Source organism: Pseudophryne corroboree, assembly GCF_028390025.1.
Source record: "Pseudophryne corroboree isolate aPseCor3 chromosome 5 unlocalized genomic scaffold, aPseCor3.hap2 SUPER_5_unloc_1, whole genome shotgun sequence".
Lineage (NCBI taxonomy): Eukaryota > Metazoa > Chordata > Amphibia > Anura > Myobatrachidae > Pseudophryne > Pseudophryne corroboree.
This window is the reverse complement of record NW_026967598.1, coordinates 15,133-30,264: the sequence shown is the minus strand read 5'-3', so window position 1 is coordinate 30,264 and position 15,132 is coordinate 15,133.

The window sequence follows — 15,132 nt, the reverse complement described above, 5'->3', positions numbered from 1 at the left end:
CATAGGGAAAATAAGTGTAAGACAGGAGTATCACAGCACACATAGGGAAAATAAGTGTAAGACAGGAGTATCACAGCACACATAGGGAAAATAAGTGTAAGACAGGAGTATCACAGCACACATAGGGAAAATAAGTGTAAGACAGGAGAATCACAGCACACATAGGGAAAATAAGTGTAAGACAGGAGTATCACAGCATACATAGGGAAAATAAGTGTAAGACAGGAGTATCACAGCATACATAGGGAAAATAAGTGTAAGACAGGAGTATCACAGCACACATAGGGAAAATAAGTGTAAGACAGGAGTATCACAGCATACATAGGGAAAATAAGTGTAAGACAGGAGTATCACAGCACACATAGGGAAAATAAGTGTAAGACAGGAGTATCACAGCATACATAGGGAAAATAAGTGTAAGACAGGAGTATCACAGCACACATAGGGAAAATAAGTGTAAGACAGGAGTATCACAGCATACATAGGGAAAATAAGTGTAAGACAGGAGTATCAACGCACACATAGGGAAAATAAGTGTAAGACAGGAGTATCACAGCACACATATGGAAAATAAGTGTAAGACAGGAGTATAACAGCACACATAGGGAAAATAAGTGTAAGACAGGAGTATAACAGCACACATAGGGAAAATAAGTGTAAGACAGGAGTATCACAGCACACATAGGGAAAATAAGTGTAAGACAGGAGTATCACAGCATACATAGGGAAAATAAGTGTAAGACAGGAGTATCAACGCACACATAGGGAAAATAAGTGTAAGACAGGAGTATCACAGCACACATAGGGAAAATAAGTGTAAGACAGGAGTATCACAGCACACATAGGGAAAATAAGTGTAAGACAGGAGTATAACAGCACACATAGGGAAAATAAGTGTAAGACAGGAGTATCACAGCACACATAGGGAAAATAAGTGTAAGACAGGAGTATAACAGCACACATAGGGAAAATAAGTGTAAGACAGGAGTATCACAGCACACATAGGGAAAATAAGTGTAAGACAGGAGTATCACAGCACACATAGGGAAAATAAGTGTAAGACAGGAGTATCACAGCATACATAGGGAAAATAAGTGTAAGACAGGAGTATCAACGCACACATAGGGAAAATAAGTGTAAGACAGGAGTATCACAGCACACATAGGGAAAATAAGTGTAAGACAGGAGTATCACAGCATACATAGGGAAAATAAGTGTAAGACAGGAGTATCACAGCACACATAGGGAAAATAAGTGTAAGACAGGAGTATCACAGCACACATAGGGAAAATAAGTGTAAGACAGGAGTATCACAGCACACATAGGGAAAATAAGTGTAAGACAGGAGTATCACAGCATACATAGGGAAAATAAGTGTAAGACAGGAGTATCACAGCACACATAGGGAAAATAAGTGTAAGACAGGAGTATAACAGCACACATAGGGAAAATAAGTGTAAGACAGGAGTATCACAGCACACATAGGGAAAATAAGTGTAAGACAGGAGTATCACAGCACACATAGGGAAAATAAGTGTAAGACAGGAGTATCACAGCACACATAGGGAAAATAAGTGTAAGACAGGAGTATCACAGCACACATAGGGAAAATAAGTGTAAGACAGGAGTATCACAGCACACATAGGGAAAATAAGTGTAAGACAGGAGTATAACAGCACACATAGGGAAAATAAGTGTAAGACAGGAGTATCACAGCACACATAGGGAAAATAAGTGTAAGACAGGAGTATCACAGCATACATAGGGAAAATAAGTGTAAGACAGGAGTATCACAGCATACATAGGGAAAATAAGTGTAAGACAGGAGTATCACAGCATACATAGGGAAAATAAGTGTAAGACAGGAGTATCACAGCACACATATGGAAAATAAGTGTAAGACAGGAGTATCACAGCACACATAGGGAAAATAAGTGTAAGACAGGAGTATCACAGCATACATAGGGAAAATAAGTGTAAGACAGGAGTATCACAGCACACATAGGGAAAATAAGTGTAAGACAGGAGTATCACAGCATACATAGGGAAAATAAGTGTAAGACAGGAGTATCACAGCACACATAGGGAAAATAGGTGTAAGACAGGAGTATCACAGCATACATAGGGAAAATAAGTGTAAGACAGGAGTATCACAGCATACATAGGGAAAATAAGTGTAAGACAGGAGTATCACAGCACACATAGGGAAAATAAGTGTAAGACAGGAGTATCACAGCACACATAGGGAAAATAAGTGTAAGACAGGAGTATCACAGCACACATAGGGAAAATAAGTGTAAGACAGGAGTATCACAGCATACATAGGGAAAATAAGTGTAAGACAGGAGTATCAACGCACACATAGGGAAAATAAGTGTAAGACAGGAGTATCACAGCACACATAGGGAAAATAAGTGTAAGACAGGAGTATCACAGCACACATAGGGAAAATAAGTGTAAGACAGGAGTATCACAGCACACATAGGGAAAATAAGTGTAAGACAGGAGTATAACAGCACACATAGGGAAAATAAGTGTAAGACAGGAGTATCACAGCACACATAGGGAAAATAAGTGTAAGACAGGAGTATCACAGCACACATAGGGAAAATAAGTGTAAGACAGGAGTATCACAGCACACATAGGGAAAATAAGTGTAAGACAGGAGTATCACAGCACACATAGGGAAAATAAGTGTAAGACAGGAGTATCACAGCACACATAAGGAAAATAAGTGTAAGACAGGAGTATCACAGCACACATAGGGAAAATAAGTGTAAGACAGGAGTATCACAGCACACATAGGGAAAATAAGTGTAAGACAGGAGTATCACAGCATACATAGGGAAAAATAAGAATTTACTCACCGGTAATTCTATTTCTCGTAGTCCATAGTGGATGCTGGGAACTCCGTAAGGACCATGGGGATTATACCAAAGCTCCCAAACGGGCGGGAGAGTGCGGATGACTCTGCAGCACCGCATGAGCAAACTCAAGGTCCTCCTCAGCCAGGGTATCAAACTGGTAGACTCTTGCAAAAGTGTTTGAACCCGACCAAGTAACAGCTCGGCAAATTTGTAAAGCCGAGACCCCTCGGGCAGCCGCCCAAGAAGAGCCCACTTTACTCGTGGAATGGGCTTTTACAGATTTAGGGTGCGCCAGTCCAGCCGCAGAATGTGCAAGTTGAATCGTGCTACAGATCCAGCGAGCAATAGTCTGCTTAGAAGCAGGAGCACCCAGCTTGTTGGGTGCATACAGGATAAATAGCGAGTCAGTTTTCCTGACTCCAGCCGTCCTGGAAACATATACTTTTCAGGGCCCTGACTACGTCCAGTAACTTGGAATCCTCCAAGTCCCAAGTAGCCGCAGGCACCACAATAGGTTGGTTCACATGAAAAACTGATACCACCTTAGGAAGGAATTGGGAACGAGTCCTCAATTCCGCCTTATCCATATAAAAAAATCAGATAAGGGCTTTTGCATGACAAAGCCGCCAATTCTGATACACGCCTGGCCGACGCCAAGGCCAACAGCATGACCACTTTCCACGTGAGGTATTGTAGCTCCACGGATTTAAGTGGCTCAACCCAATGCGACTTCAGGAAATCCAACACCACGTTGAGATCCCACGGTGCCACTGGAGGCACAAACGGGGGCTGACTATGCAGCACTCCCTTAACAAAAGTCTGAACTTCAGGCAGTGAAGCCAGTTCTATTTTGGAAGAAAATCGATAGAGCCGAAATCTGGACCTTAATGGAACCCTATTTTAGGCCCATAGTCACCCCTGACTGTAGGAAGTGCAGAAATCGACCTAGCTGAAATTCCTCCTTTTGGGCCTTCCTGGCCTCACAGCACGCAACATATTTCCGCCATATGCGGTGATAATGGTTTGCGTTCACTTCTTTCCTAGCTTTAATTAGCATAGGGATAACTTCCTCCGGAATGCCCTTGTCCTTCAGGATCCGGCGTTCAACCGCCATGCCGTCAAACGCATCCGCGGTACGTCTTGGAACAGACAGGCCCCCTGCTGCAGCAGGTCCAGTCTGAGCGGCAGAGGCCATGGGTCCTCTGAGATAATTTCTTGGAGTTCAGGGTACCAAGCTCTTCTTGGCCAATCCGGAACAATTAGTATAGTTCTTACTCCTCTCCTTCTTATTATTCTCATTACCCTGGGTAAGAGAGGCAGAGAAGGGAACACATACACCGACTGGTACACCCACGGTGTTACCAGAGCATCCACAGCTATCGCCTGAGGGTCCCTTGACCTGGCGCAATATCTTTGTAGCTTTTTGTTGAGGCGGGACGCCATCATGTCCACCTGTGCCTTTCCCAACGGTGTACAATCATTTGGAAGACTTCTGGATGAAGTCCCCACTCTCCCGGGTGGAGGTCGTGTCTGCTGAGAATGTCTGCTTCCCAGTTGTCCACTCCGGGAATGAACACTGCTGACAGTGCTAACACACGATTTTCCGCCCTTCGGAGAATCCTTGTGGCTTCTGCCATCGCCATCCTGCTTCTTGTGCCGCCCTGTCGGTTTACATGAGCGACCGCCGTGATGTTGTCTGACTGGATCAGCACCGGCCGGTGTTGAAGCAGGGGTCTAGCCTGACTTAGGGCATTGTAAATGGCCCTTAGTTCCAGAATATTTATGTGTAGGGAAGTCTCCTGACTTTCCCATAGTCCTTGGAAGTTTCTTCCCTGTGTGATTGCCCCACAGCCTCGAAGGCTGGCATCCGTGGTCACCAGGACCCAGTCCTGTATGCCGAATCTGTGGCCCCCTAGAAGATGAGCACTCTGCAGCCACCACAACAGCGAAACCCTGGCCCTTGGAGACAGGGTTATCCGCCGATGCATCTGAAGATGCGACCCAGACCACTTGTCCAACAGATCCCACTGGAAGATCCTTGCATGGGACCTGGCGAATGGAATTTCTTTGTAAGAAGCTACCATCTTTCCCAGGGCTCGCGTGCATTGATGCACCGACACCTGTATTTGTATTAGGAGGTCTTTGTCTAGAGACGACAACTCCTTGGACTTCTCCTCCGGGAGAAACCCTTTTTATCCTGTTCTGTGTCCAGAACCATACCCAGGAACAGTAGACGCGTCGTAGGAACCAGCTGCGACTTTGGAATATTCAGAATCCAGCCGTGCTGTTGTAGCACTTCCCGAGATAGTGCTACTCCGACGAACAACTGCTCCCTGGACCTCGCCTTTATAAGGAGATCGTCTAAGTACGGGATAATTATTTCGGCCATTACCTTGGTAAATACCCTCGGTGCCGGGGACAGACCAACGGCAACGTCTGGAATTGGTAATGACAATCCTGTACCACAATTTTGAGGTACTCCTGGTGAAGAGGGTAAATAGGGACATGCAGGTAAGCATCCTTGATGTCCAGTGATACCATGAAATTCTCCAGGCTTGCAATAATCGCCCTGAGCGATTCCATTTTGAACTTGAACCTTCGTATATAAGTGTTCAAGGATTTCTATTTTAGAATGGGTCTCACCGAACCGTCTGGTTTCGGTACCACAACATTTTGGAATAGTAACCCCCGGCCTTGTTGAAGGAGGGGTACCTTGATTTCACCTGCTGGAAGTACAGCTTGTGAATTGCCGCCAGTACTACCTCCCTTTCTCCGAGGGCAGCAGGCAAGGCTGATGTGAGGTAACGGCGAGGGGGAGTCGCCTCGAACTCCAGCCTGTATCCCTGTGATACTACTTGCAGAACCTAGGGATCCACCTGTGGGCAAGCCCACTGGTCCCTGAAGTTCCCGAGACGCGCCCCCACCGCACCTATCTCCACCTGTGGAGCCCCAGCATCATGCGGTGGACTCAGAGGAAGCGGGGGAAGATTTTTGATCCTGGGAACTGGCTGTCTGGTGCAGCTTTTTCCTTCTTCCCTTGTCTCTGTGCAGAAAGGAAGCGCCTTTGACCCGCTTGCTTTTCTGAAGCCGAAAGGACTGTACCTGAAAATACGGTGCTTTCTTAGGCTGTGAGGAAACCTGAGGTAAAAAATTTTCTTCCCAGCTGTTGCTGTGGATACGAGGTCCCAGAGACCATCCCCAAACAATTCCTCACCCTTATAAGGCAGAATCTCCATGTGCCTTTTAAAGGCAGCATCACCTGTCCACTGCCGGGTCTCTAATACCCTCCTGGCAGAATGGACATTGCATTAATTCTGGATGCCAGCCGGCAAATATCCCTCTGTGCATCCTTCATATATAAGACGACGTCTTTAATATGCTCTATGTTAGCAAAATATTATCCCTGTTTAGGGTATTAATATTATCTGACAGGGTATCAGACCACGCTGCAGCAGCACTATTTATGCTGAGGCAAATGCAGGTCTCAGTATAGTACCTGAGTGTGTATATACAGACTTCAGGATAGCCTCCTGCTTTTTATCAGCAGGCTCCTTCAAAGTGGCCGTATCCCAAGACGGCAGTGCCACCTTTTTTGACAAACGTGTGAGCGCCTTATCCACCCTAGGGGATATCTCCCAACGTGACCTATCCTCTGGCGGGAAAAGGTACGCCAGCAGTAACTTTTTAGAAATTACCATTTTCTTATCGGGGGAACCCACGCTCTTTACACACTTCATTCACTCATCTGATGGGGGAACAAAACACTGGCTGCTTTTTCTCCCCAAACATAAAACCCCTTTTATGTGGTACATGGGTTCATATCAGAAATGTGTAACACATTTTTCATTGCCGAGATCATGCAACGGATGTTCCTAGTGGATTGTGTATATGTCTCAACCTCGTCGACACTGGAGTCAGACTCCGTGCCGACATCTGTGTCTGCCATCTGAGGTAACGGGCGTATTTTTTTGAGCCCCTGGTGGCCTTTGAGACGCCTGGGCAGGCGCGGGCTGAGAAGCCGGAGGTCCCACAGCTGTTACGTCATCCAGCCTTTTATGTAAGGAGTTGACACTGTCGGTTAATACCTTCCACCTATCCATCCACTCTGATGTCGGCCCCACAGGGGGCGACATCCCATTTATCGGCCTCTGCTCCGCCTCCACGTAACCTTCCTCATCCAACATGTCGACACAGCCGTACCGACACACCGCACACACAGGGAATGCTCTGACTGAGGACAGGACCCCACAAAGTCCTTTGGGGAGACAGAGAGAGAGTATGCCAGCACACACCAGAGCGCTATATAATGCAGGGATTAACACTATAACTGAGTGATTTTTCCCCCAATAGCTGCTTGTATACACATATTGCGCCTAAATTTAGTGCCCCCCCTCTCTTTTTAACCCTTTGAGCCTGAAAACTACAGGGGAGAGCCTGGGGAGCTGTCTTCCAGCTGCACTGTGAAGAAAAAATGGTGCCAGTGTGCTGAGGGAGATAGCCCCGCCCCTTTTTCGGCGGACTTTTCTCCCGCTTTTTTTATGGATTCTGGCAGGGGTAATTTATCACATATATAGCCCTGGGACTATATATTGTGATGATTTGCCAGCCAAGGTGTATTATATTGCCCTCAGGGCGCCCCCCCCCAGCGCCCTGCACCCATCAGTGACCGGAGTGTGAGGTGTGCATGAGGAGCAATGGCGCACAGCTGCAGTGCTGTGCGCTACCTTGTTGAAGACAGAAGTCTTCTGCCGCCGATTTTCCGGAACACTTCTTGCTTCTGGCTCTGTAAGGGGGCCGGCGGCGTGGCTCCGGGACCGAACATCGAGGTCGGGTCCTGTGGTCGATTCCTCTGGAGCTAATGGTGTCCAGTAGCCTAAGAAGCCCAAACTACCACCTGTTAGGTAGGTTCGCTTCTTCTCCCCTTAGTCCCTCGTAGCAGTGAGTCTGTTGCCAGCAGATCTCACTGTAAAATAATAAACCTAAAATATACTTTCTTTCTAGGAGCTCAGGAGAGCCCCTAGTGTGCATCCAGCTCAGCCGGGCACAGAAATCTAACTGAGGTCTGGAGGAGGGTCATAGTGGGAGGAGCCAGTGCACACCAGGTAGTCCTAAAGCTTTCTTTAGTTGTGCCCAGTCTCCTGCGGAGCCGCTATTCCCCATGGTCCTTACGGAGTCCCAGCATCCACTTAGGACGTCAGAGAAATACAAATTTTTGCGCCTAAATTTATGTGCCCCCCCCTCTCTTTTCACCCTTTGTGTACCAGGATACTGCAGGGGAGAGCCTGGGGAGCTTCCTTCCAGCGCAGCTGTGAAGAGAAAATGGCGCTGGTGTGCTGAGGAAGAAGGCCCGGCCCCCTCAGCGGCGGGCTTCTGTCCTGTTTCTGACTAAAAATGGCGGGGGTTTTACACATATACAGTCACAGACTGTATTATGTGTATATAATGCCAAAAGGTATACTTATTGCTGCCCAGGGTGCCAGATTCTAACTGAGGTCTGGAGGAGGGGCATAGAGGGAGGAGCCAGTGCACACCAGATAGTACCTAATCTTTCTTTTAGAGTGCCCAGTCTCCTGCGGAGCCCGTCTATTCCCCATGGTCCTTACGGAGTTCCCAGCATCCACTAGGACGTCAGAGAAATAAGTGTAAGACAGGAGTATCACAGCATACATAAGGAAAATAAGTGTAAGACAGGAGTATCACCAGAGCCGACCATAGGCATAGGCAGACTAGGCATGCCTAGGGGCATCAGCAGCTTCTGCTGATTAAAATGATATGTGGCATGCCTATATTCTGTGTGTAGCATTTCATATGCAGATATAGCCACAGTCGCACACAGTATATAGGCATGCCGCATATCATTTTAATCAGCAGAATCTGCTTGTGCATCCTAGCCACATAGCAATGCAATAAGATGCATTTTCATTAAAATAATGTGCCCGATGTTTGCATTGAGGCAAGATTTATGAGGACACATCTGTTTCAAAGCAGAGGCAGAGGTCACAGTGTTAGTGGCAGTGTGAGTGCTGTGTGCATGTGAGTGGGTTGGTTGTGCAGTAGTGTTCAGAATATGTGTAAGGAGCATTATGTGTGTCATGTAAAAATAAGAATTTACTTACCGATAATTCTATTTCTCGTAGTCCGTAGTGGATGCTGGGAACTCCGTAAGGACCATGGGGAATAGCGGCTCCGCAGGAGACTGGGCACAAAAAGAAAGCTTTAGGACTAGCTGGTGTGCACTGGCTCCTCCCCCTATGACCCTCCTCCAAGCCTCAGTTAGGATACTGTGCCCGGACGAGCGTACACAATAAGGAAGGATTTTGAATCCCGGGTAAGACTCATACCAGCCACACCAATCACACCATATAACTTGTGATATGAAACCCAGTTAACAGCATGATAACAGAGGAGCCTCTGAATAGATGGCTCACAACAAAAACCCGATTAGTTAACAATAACTATGTACAAGTATTGCAGACAATCCGCACTTGGGATGGGCGCCCAGCATCCACTACGGACTACGAGAAATAGAATTATCGGTAAGTAAATTCTTATTTTCTCTGACGTCCTAGTGGATGCTGGGAACTCCGTAAGGACCATGGGGATTATACCAAAGCTCCCAAACGGGCGGGAGAGTGCGGATGACTCTGCAGCACCGAATGAGAGAACTCCAGGTCCTCCTCAGCCAGGGTATCAAATTCATAGAATTTTGCAAACGTGTTTGCCCCTGACCAAGTAGCTGCTCGGCAAAGTTGTAAAGCCGAGACCCCTCGGGCAGCCGCCCAAGATGAGCCCACCTTCCTTGTGGAATGGGCTTTTATTGATTTAGGCTGCGGTCATCCCACCGCAGAATGCGCCAGCTGAATAGTGCTACAAATCCAGCGCGCAATAGACTGCTTAGAAGCAGGAGCACCCAGCTTGTTGGGTGCCATCAGGATAAACAGCGAGTCAGTTTTCCTGACTCCAGCCGTCCTGGAAAAATAAAATTTTCAGGGCCCTGACTACGTCCAGCAACTTGGAATCCTCCAAGTCCCTAGTAGCCGCAGGCACCACAATAGGTTGGTTCAAGTGAAAACCTGAGACCACCTTTGGGAGAAACTGAGGACGAGTCCTCAACTCTGCCCTATCCATATAGAAAATCAGATAAGGGCTTTTACATGACAAAGCCGCCAATTCTGACACACGCCTGGCCAAGGCCAAGGCCAACAGCATGACCACTTTCCACGCGAGATACTTTAGCTCCATGGTTTTAAGTGGCTCAACCAATGCGACTTTAGGAAATCCAACACCACGTTGAGATCCAAAAAGTGCCACAGGAGGCACAAAAGGAGGCTGAATATGTAGTACTCCTTTAACCAAAGTCTGAACTTCAGGCAGTGAAGCCAGTTCTTTCTGGAAGAAAATCGACAGAGCCGAAATCTGGACCTTGATGGACCCCAATTTGAGGCCCAAACGTCACTCCTGCTTGCAGGAAGTGCAGGAATCGACATAGTTGAAATTCCTCCGTCGGGCCCTTCATGGCCTCCCACCAAGCAACAAATTTTCGCCCAACGCGGCGATAATGTCTTGCGGTGACATCCTTCCTGGCTATGATCAGGGTAGGGATGACTTCCTTCGGAATACCCTTTTCCTTTAGGATCCGGTGTTCTACCGCCATGCCGTCAAACGCAGCCGCGGTAAGTCTTGGAACCGACAAGGTCCCTGCTGCAGCAGGTCTTGTCTAAGCGGCAGAGGCCAAGGGTCCTCTGTCAGCATCTCTTGAAGTTCCGGGTACCAAGCTCTTCATGGCCAATCCGGAACCCCGAGTATGGTTTTCACACCTCGCCTTCTTATTATTCTCAGTACCTTGGGTATGAGAGGTAGAGGAGGAGACACATAAACCGACTGGTACACCCACATAGTGACCCATAAACGACCCATAGTGACCCATAAACGACTGGTGTCACTAGAGCGTCCCCAGCGATCGCCTGAGGGTCCCTTGACCTGGCGCAATATCTTTTCAACTTCTTGTTGAGGCGGGACGCCATCATGTCCACCCGTGGTCATTCCCAACGGTTTACCCGCATTTGGAAAACTTCTGAATGAAGTCCCCATTCTCCTGGGTGTAGGTCGCCCATCGGAGAATCCTTGTGGCTTCTGCCATCGCCATCCTGCTTCTTGTGCCGCCCTGTCTGTTTACATGGGCGACCGCCGTGATGTCGTCTGATTGGATCAGTACCGGCTGGTTCTGAAGCAGGGGCCTTGCTTGGCTTAGGGCATTGTAAATGGCCCTTCGCTGCAGAATATTTATGTGAAGCGAAATCTCCTTGGAAATTTCTTCCCTGTGTGACTGCACCCCAGCCCCGAAGGCTGGCATCCGTGGTCACCAGGACCCAGTCCTGTATTCCGAATCTGCGGCCCTCTAGTAGATGAGCCCTCTGCAGCCACCACAGCAGCGACACCCTGTTTCTTGCTGACAGGGTTATCCGCTGTTGTATCTGTAGATGGGACCCGGACCATTAGTCCCACAGGTCCCACTGGAACGTCCTTGCGTGGAGTCTTCCGAATGGAATTATGCTTCGTACAAAGCTACCATTTTTCCCAGGACTCGTGTGCATTGATGTACCGACACCTGTCCTGGTTTTAGGATGTCTCTGACTAGAGATGACAACTCCTCGGCTTTTTCCACTGGAAGAAAACACTCTTTTCTGGTCTGCGTTCAGAAACATTCCCAGGAACAGAAGACGTGTCGTCGGGACCAGCTGTGACTTTGGAATATTGAGAATCCAGTCGTGCTGTTGTAGCACTTCCCGAGAGAGTGCTACCCCCACTACCAACTGTTCTTTGGACCTCGCCTTTATCAGGAGATCGTCCAAGTACGGGATAATAAAAACTTCCTTCTTGCAAAGGAGTATCATCACTTCTGCCATTACCTAGGTAAAGACCTTCGGTGCCGTGGACAATTCCACCGGCCGCGTCTGGAACTGATAGTGACAGTCCTGTACCACATATCTGAGGTACTCCTGGTGAGGAGGGTAAATGGGGACATGCAGGTACGCATCCTTGATGTCCAGGGAGACCCTGTAATCCCCCTCGTCCAGGCTCGTAATATCCGCCCTGAGCGATTCCATCTTGAACTTGAATTTTCTGATATAAAAGTTCAAGTATTTTAATTTAAAGATGGGTCTCACCGAAACGTTTCGGTACCATAACCACTGTGGAATAGTAACCCCTTCCTTGCTGAAGGAGGGGCACCTTGACAATCACTTGTTGTGATTATAGTGTTGAATATCCACCAACACCGTCTCCCTGGCAGAGGGAGGTGCCGGTAAGGCAGATTTTAGGAAACGGCGGGGGGAAGAACGTCTCGAACTCCAGCCTGTACCCTTGAGATACTACTTGAAGGACCCAGGGATCCATGTGAGAGAGCCCACTGTCCGCTGAAATTTCTGAGACGGGCCCCCACCGTACCCGGGTCCGCCTGAGCAGCCCCCGCACCATGCTGTGGACCTACCGGACGCAGGGAGGACTTCTGCTCTTGGGAACTAGCTGTGTGTTGCAGCTTTTTCCTCTACCTTTGCCTCTCGGCAGAAAGGATGAGCCTCTAGCCCTCTTGCTTTTCTGGGGCCGAAAGGACTGTACTTGATGATACGGTGCTTTCTTTTGTTGTGGGGTAGCCTGTGGCAAAAAAATCGATTTCCCAACAGTAGCTGTGGATTCGAGGTCTGAAAAACCATCCCCAAACAGTTTTACCCCCTTATAGGGCAACTTCCATGTGCCGATTCGAGTCGGCATCGCCTGACCATTGCCAAGTCCATAACCCCCGTCTGGCGGCAATGGACCTAGCGCTTATTTTTGATGCCAGCCGGCAAATATCCCTCTGTGCATCACGCATGTATAAGACCACGTATTTTATATGCTCTATTTTCAGAAAAATATTGTCCCTATCCATAGTTATTTTCCGACAGGGAATCTGACCACGCAGCGGGAGCACTGCACATCCATGCCGAAGCAACGGCTGGTCGCAATATAATGCCCTAGTGTGTGACTATATCTTATAGGGTAACCTCCTGCTTTCTATCAGCAGGTCCCTTCAGGGCGGCCGTATCCGGAGACGGTAGTGCCACCTTTTCTGATAAGCGTGTAAGCGCTGTATCTACCCTATGGGGTGTTTCCCCGCGTGACCTATCCTCTGGCGGGAAAAGGTACGCTGCCAATAACCGTTTTAGAAATTATCAATTTCTTACTGGGGGAAGACCACTCTTCCTCACACACCTCATTTAATTTCTCAGATGCAGGAAAAACTACTAATAGTTTTCTCTCACCAAACACAATACCCTTTTATGTGGTACCTGGGGTATAATCATAAATGTGTAAAACATTTTTCATTGCCTCAATCCTGTAACGGGTGGACCTATTTGGAGGGTACACCAGTCTCATCGACGTCGACACTGGAGTCAGTATCCGTGTCGACATCTGTGTCTGTTATCTGAGGTAGCGGGCGATTTTAGAGCCCCCCATGACATTTGAGACGCTGGAACAGGCACAAGCTGAGTAGCCGGCTGTTCTGTGTCGTCGACCTTTTATGTAAGGAGTTGACACTTTCACGTAATCCTTCCATAAGTTCAACCACACCGGTGTCGACCCCGCAGGGGGTGACAACATATTTACAGGCATTCGCTCCGCCTCCACCTCATTATCCTCCACATACCTGTCGACACAGCCGTACCGACACACAGCACACACACAGGGAATGCTCTGATAGAGGACAGGACCCCACAAAGCCCTTTGGGGAGACAGAGGGAGAGTATGCCAGCACACACCAGGGCGCTATATATCACAGGGATAGCACCTATAAAAAGTGTTTTCCCTTATAGCTGCATATACCTTTTTTGCAGACTTTTCTCCCGCATTTTTATGGATTCTGGCAGGGGTTAATGTACATCCATATAGCCCTGGGGGTAATATGTGATGTATTTTTGCCAGCCAAGGTGTTAATATTGCTGCTCAGGGCGCCCCCCCCCCAGCGCCCTGCACCCTCAGTGACCGGAGTGTGAAGTGTGAGAGGAGCAATGGCGCACAGCTGCAGTGCTGTGCGCTACCTTGATGAAGACTGATGTCTTCTGCCGCCGATTTTCCGGACCTCTTCTTGCTTCTGGCTCTGTAAGGGGGCCGGCGGCGCGGCTCTGGGACCGGACTCCGAGGCTGGGCCTGTGTTCGATCCCTCTGGAGCTAATGGTGTCCAGTAGCCTAAGAAGCCCAAGCTGGCTGCAAGCAGGCAGGTTCGCTTCTTCTCCCCTTAGTCCCTCGATGCAGTGAGCCTGTTGCCAGCAGGTCTCACTGAAAATAAAAAACCTAAAACTAACTTTTATCTAAGAAGCTCAGGAGAGCCCCCTAGATTGCACCCTGCTCGGTCGGGCACAAAAATCTAACTGAGGCTTGGAGGAGGGTCATAGGGGGAGGAGCCAGTGCACACCAGGTAGTCCTAAAGCTTTCTTTTTGTGCCCAGTCTCCTGCGGAGCCGCTATTCCCCATGGTCCTTACGGAGTTCCCAGCATCCACTAGGACGTCAGATAAAATGTATTAATAATGTGCAACATATGTGTAAGGGGCACTGTGTGTCATTATGTGTATAAGGGCATTAATAATGTGCAGCATATGTGTAACAGGGTACTACTGTATGTGTGTCATTTTGTGTATAGGGGCACTAATAATGTGCAGCAAATTTGTAGGGGGCACTATGCATGCCATTATGTGTATAAGGGCATTAATAATGTGCGGCATATGTGTAACAGACATTATGTGTAAAAGGGCATTAATAAAGGTTGTCATAATGTGTAAGGTGCATTATGTTTATAAGGACATTAATAATGTATCTCATATGTGCAAGGGGCATTACTGTGTGGAATTATGTGTATAAATGCATTACTAATGTGTGGCATTATGTGTATAAGGTGCTCTACTATGTGGCGTTGCGTATAGAAAGAGCACTACTGTGTCGTCTAATGTGAATAAAGAGTGATAGGGTGTGGTGTAATGTGAATAAGGAGCAATTCAGTGTGATGTAATGTGAATAAGGGGCTCTACTGTGAGGAGTAACGTTTATAAGGTAAAGTGATACTACTGTGGGATGTAATATGAATTATGGACACTATTGCATGATCAAATGTGAATAAATTTGCAGTACTGTGTGGCGTAATTGGAATTGGGGTTACTACTGTGTGGCCATGCCCCATGCCAGCAAAAACACACTCCTTTTTGGGCTGTGCGCGAAATGTGGGAACTGTTC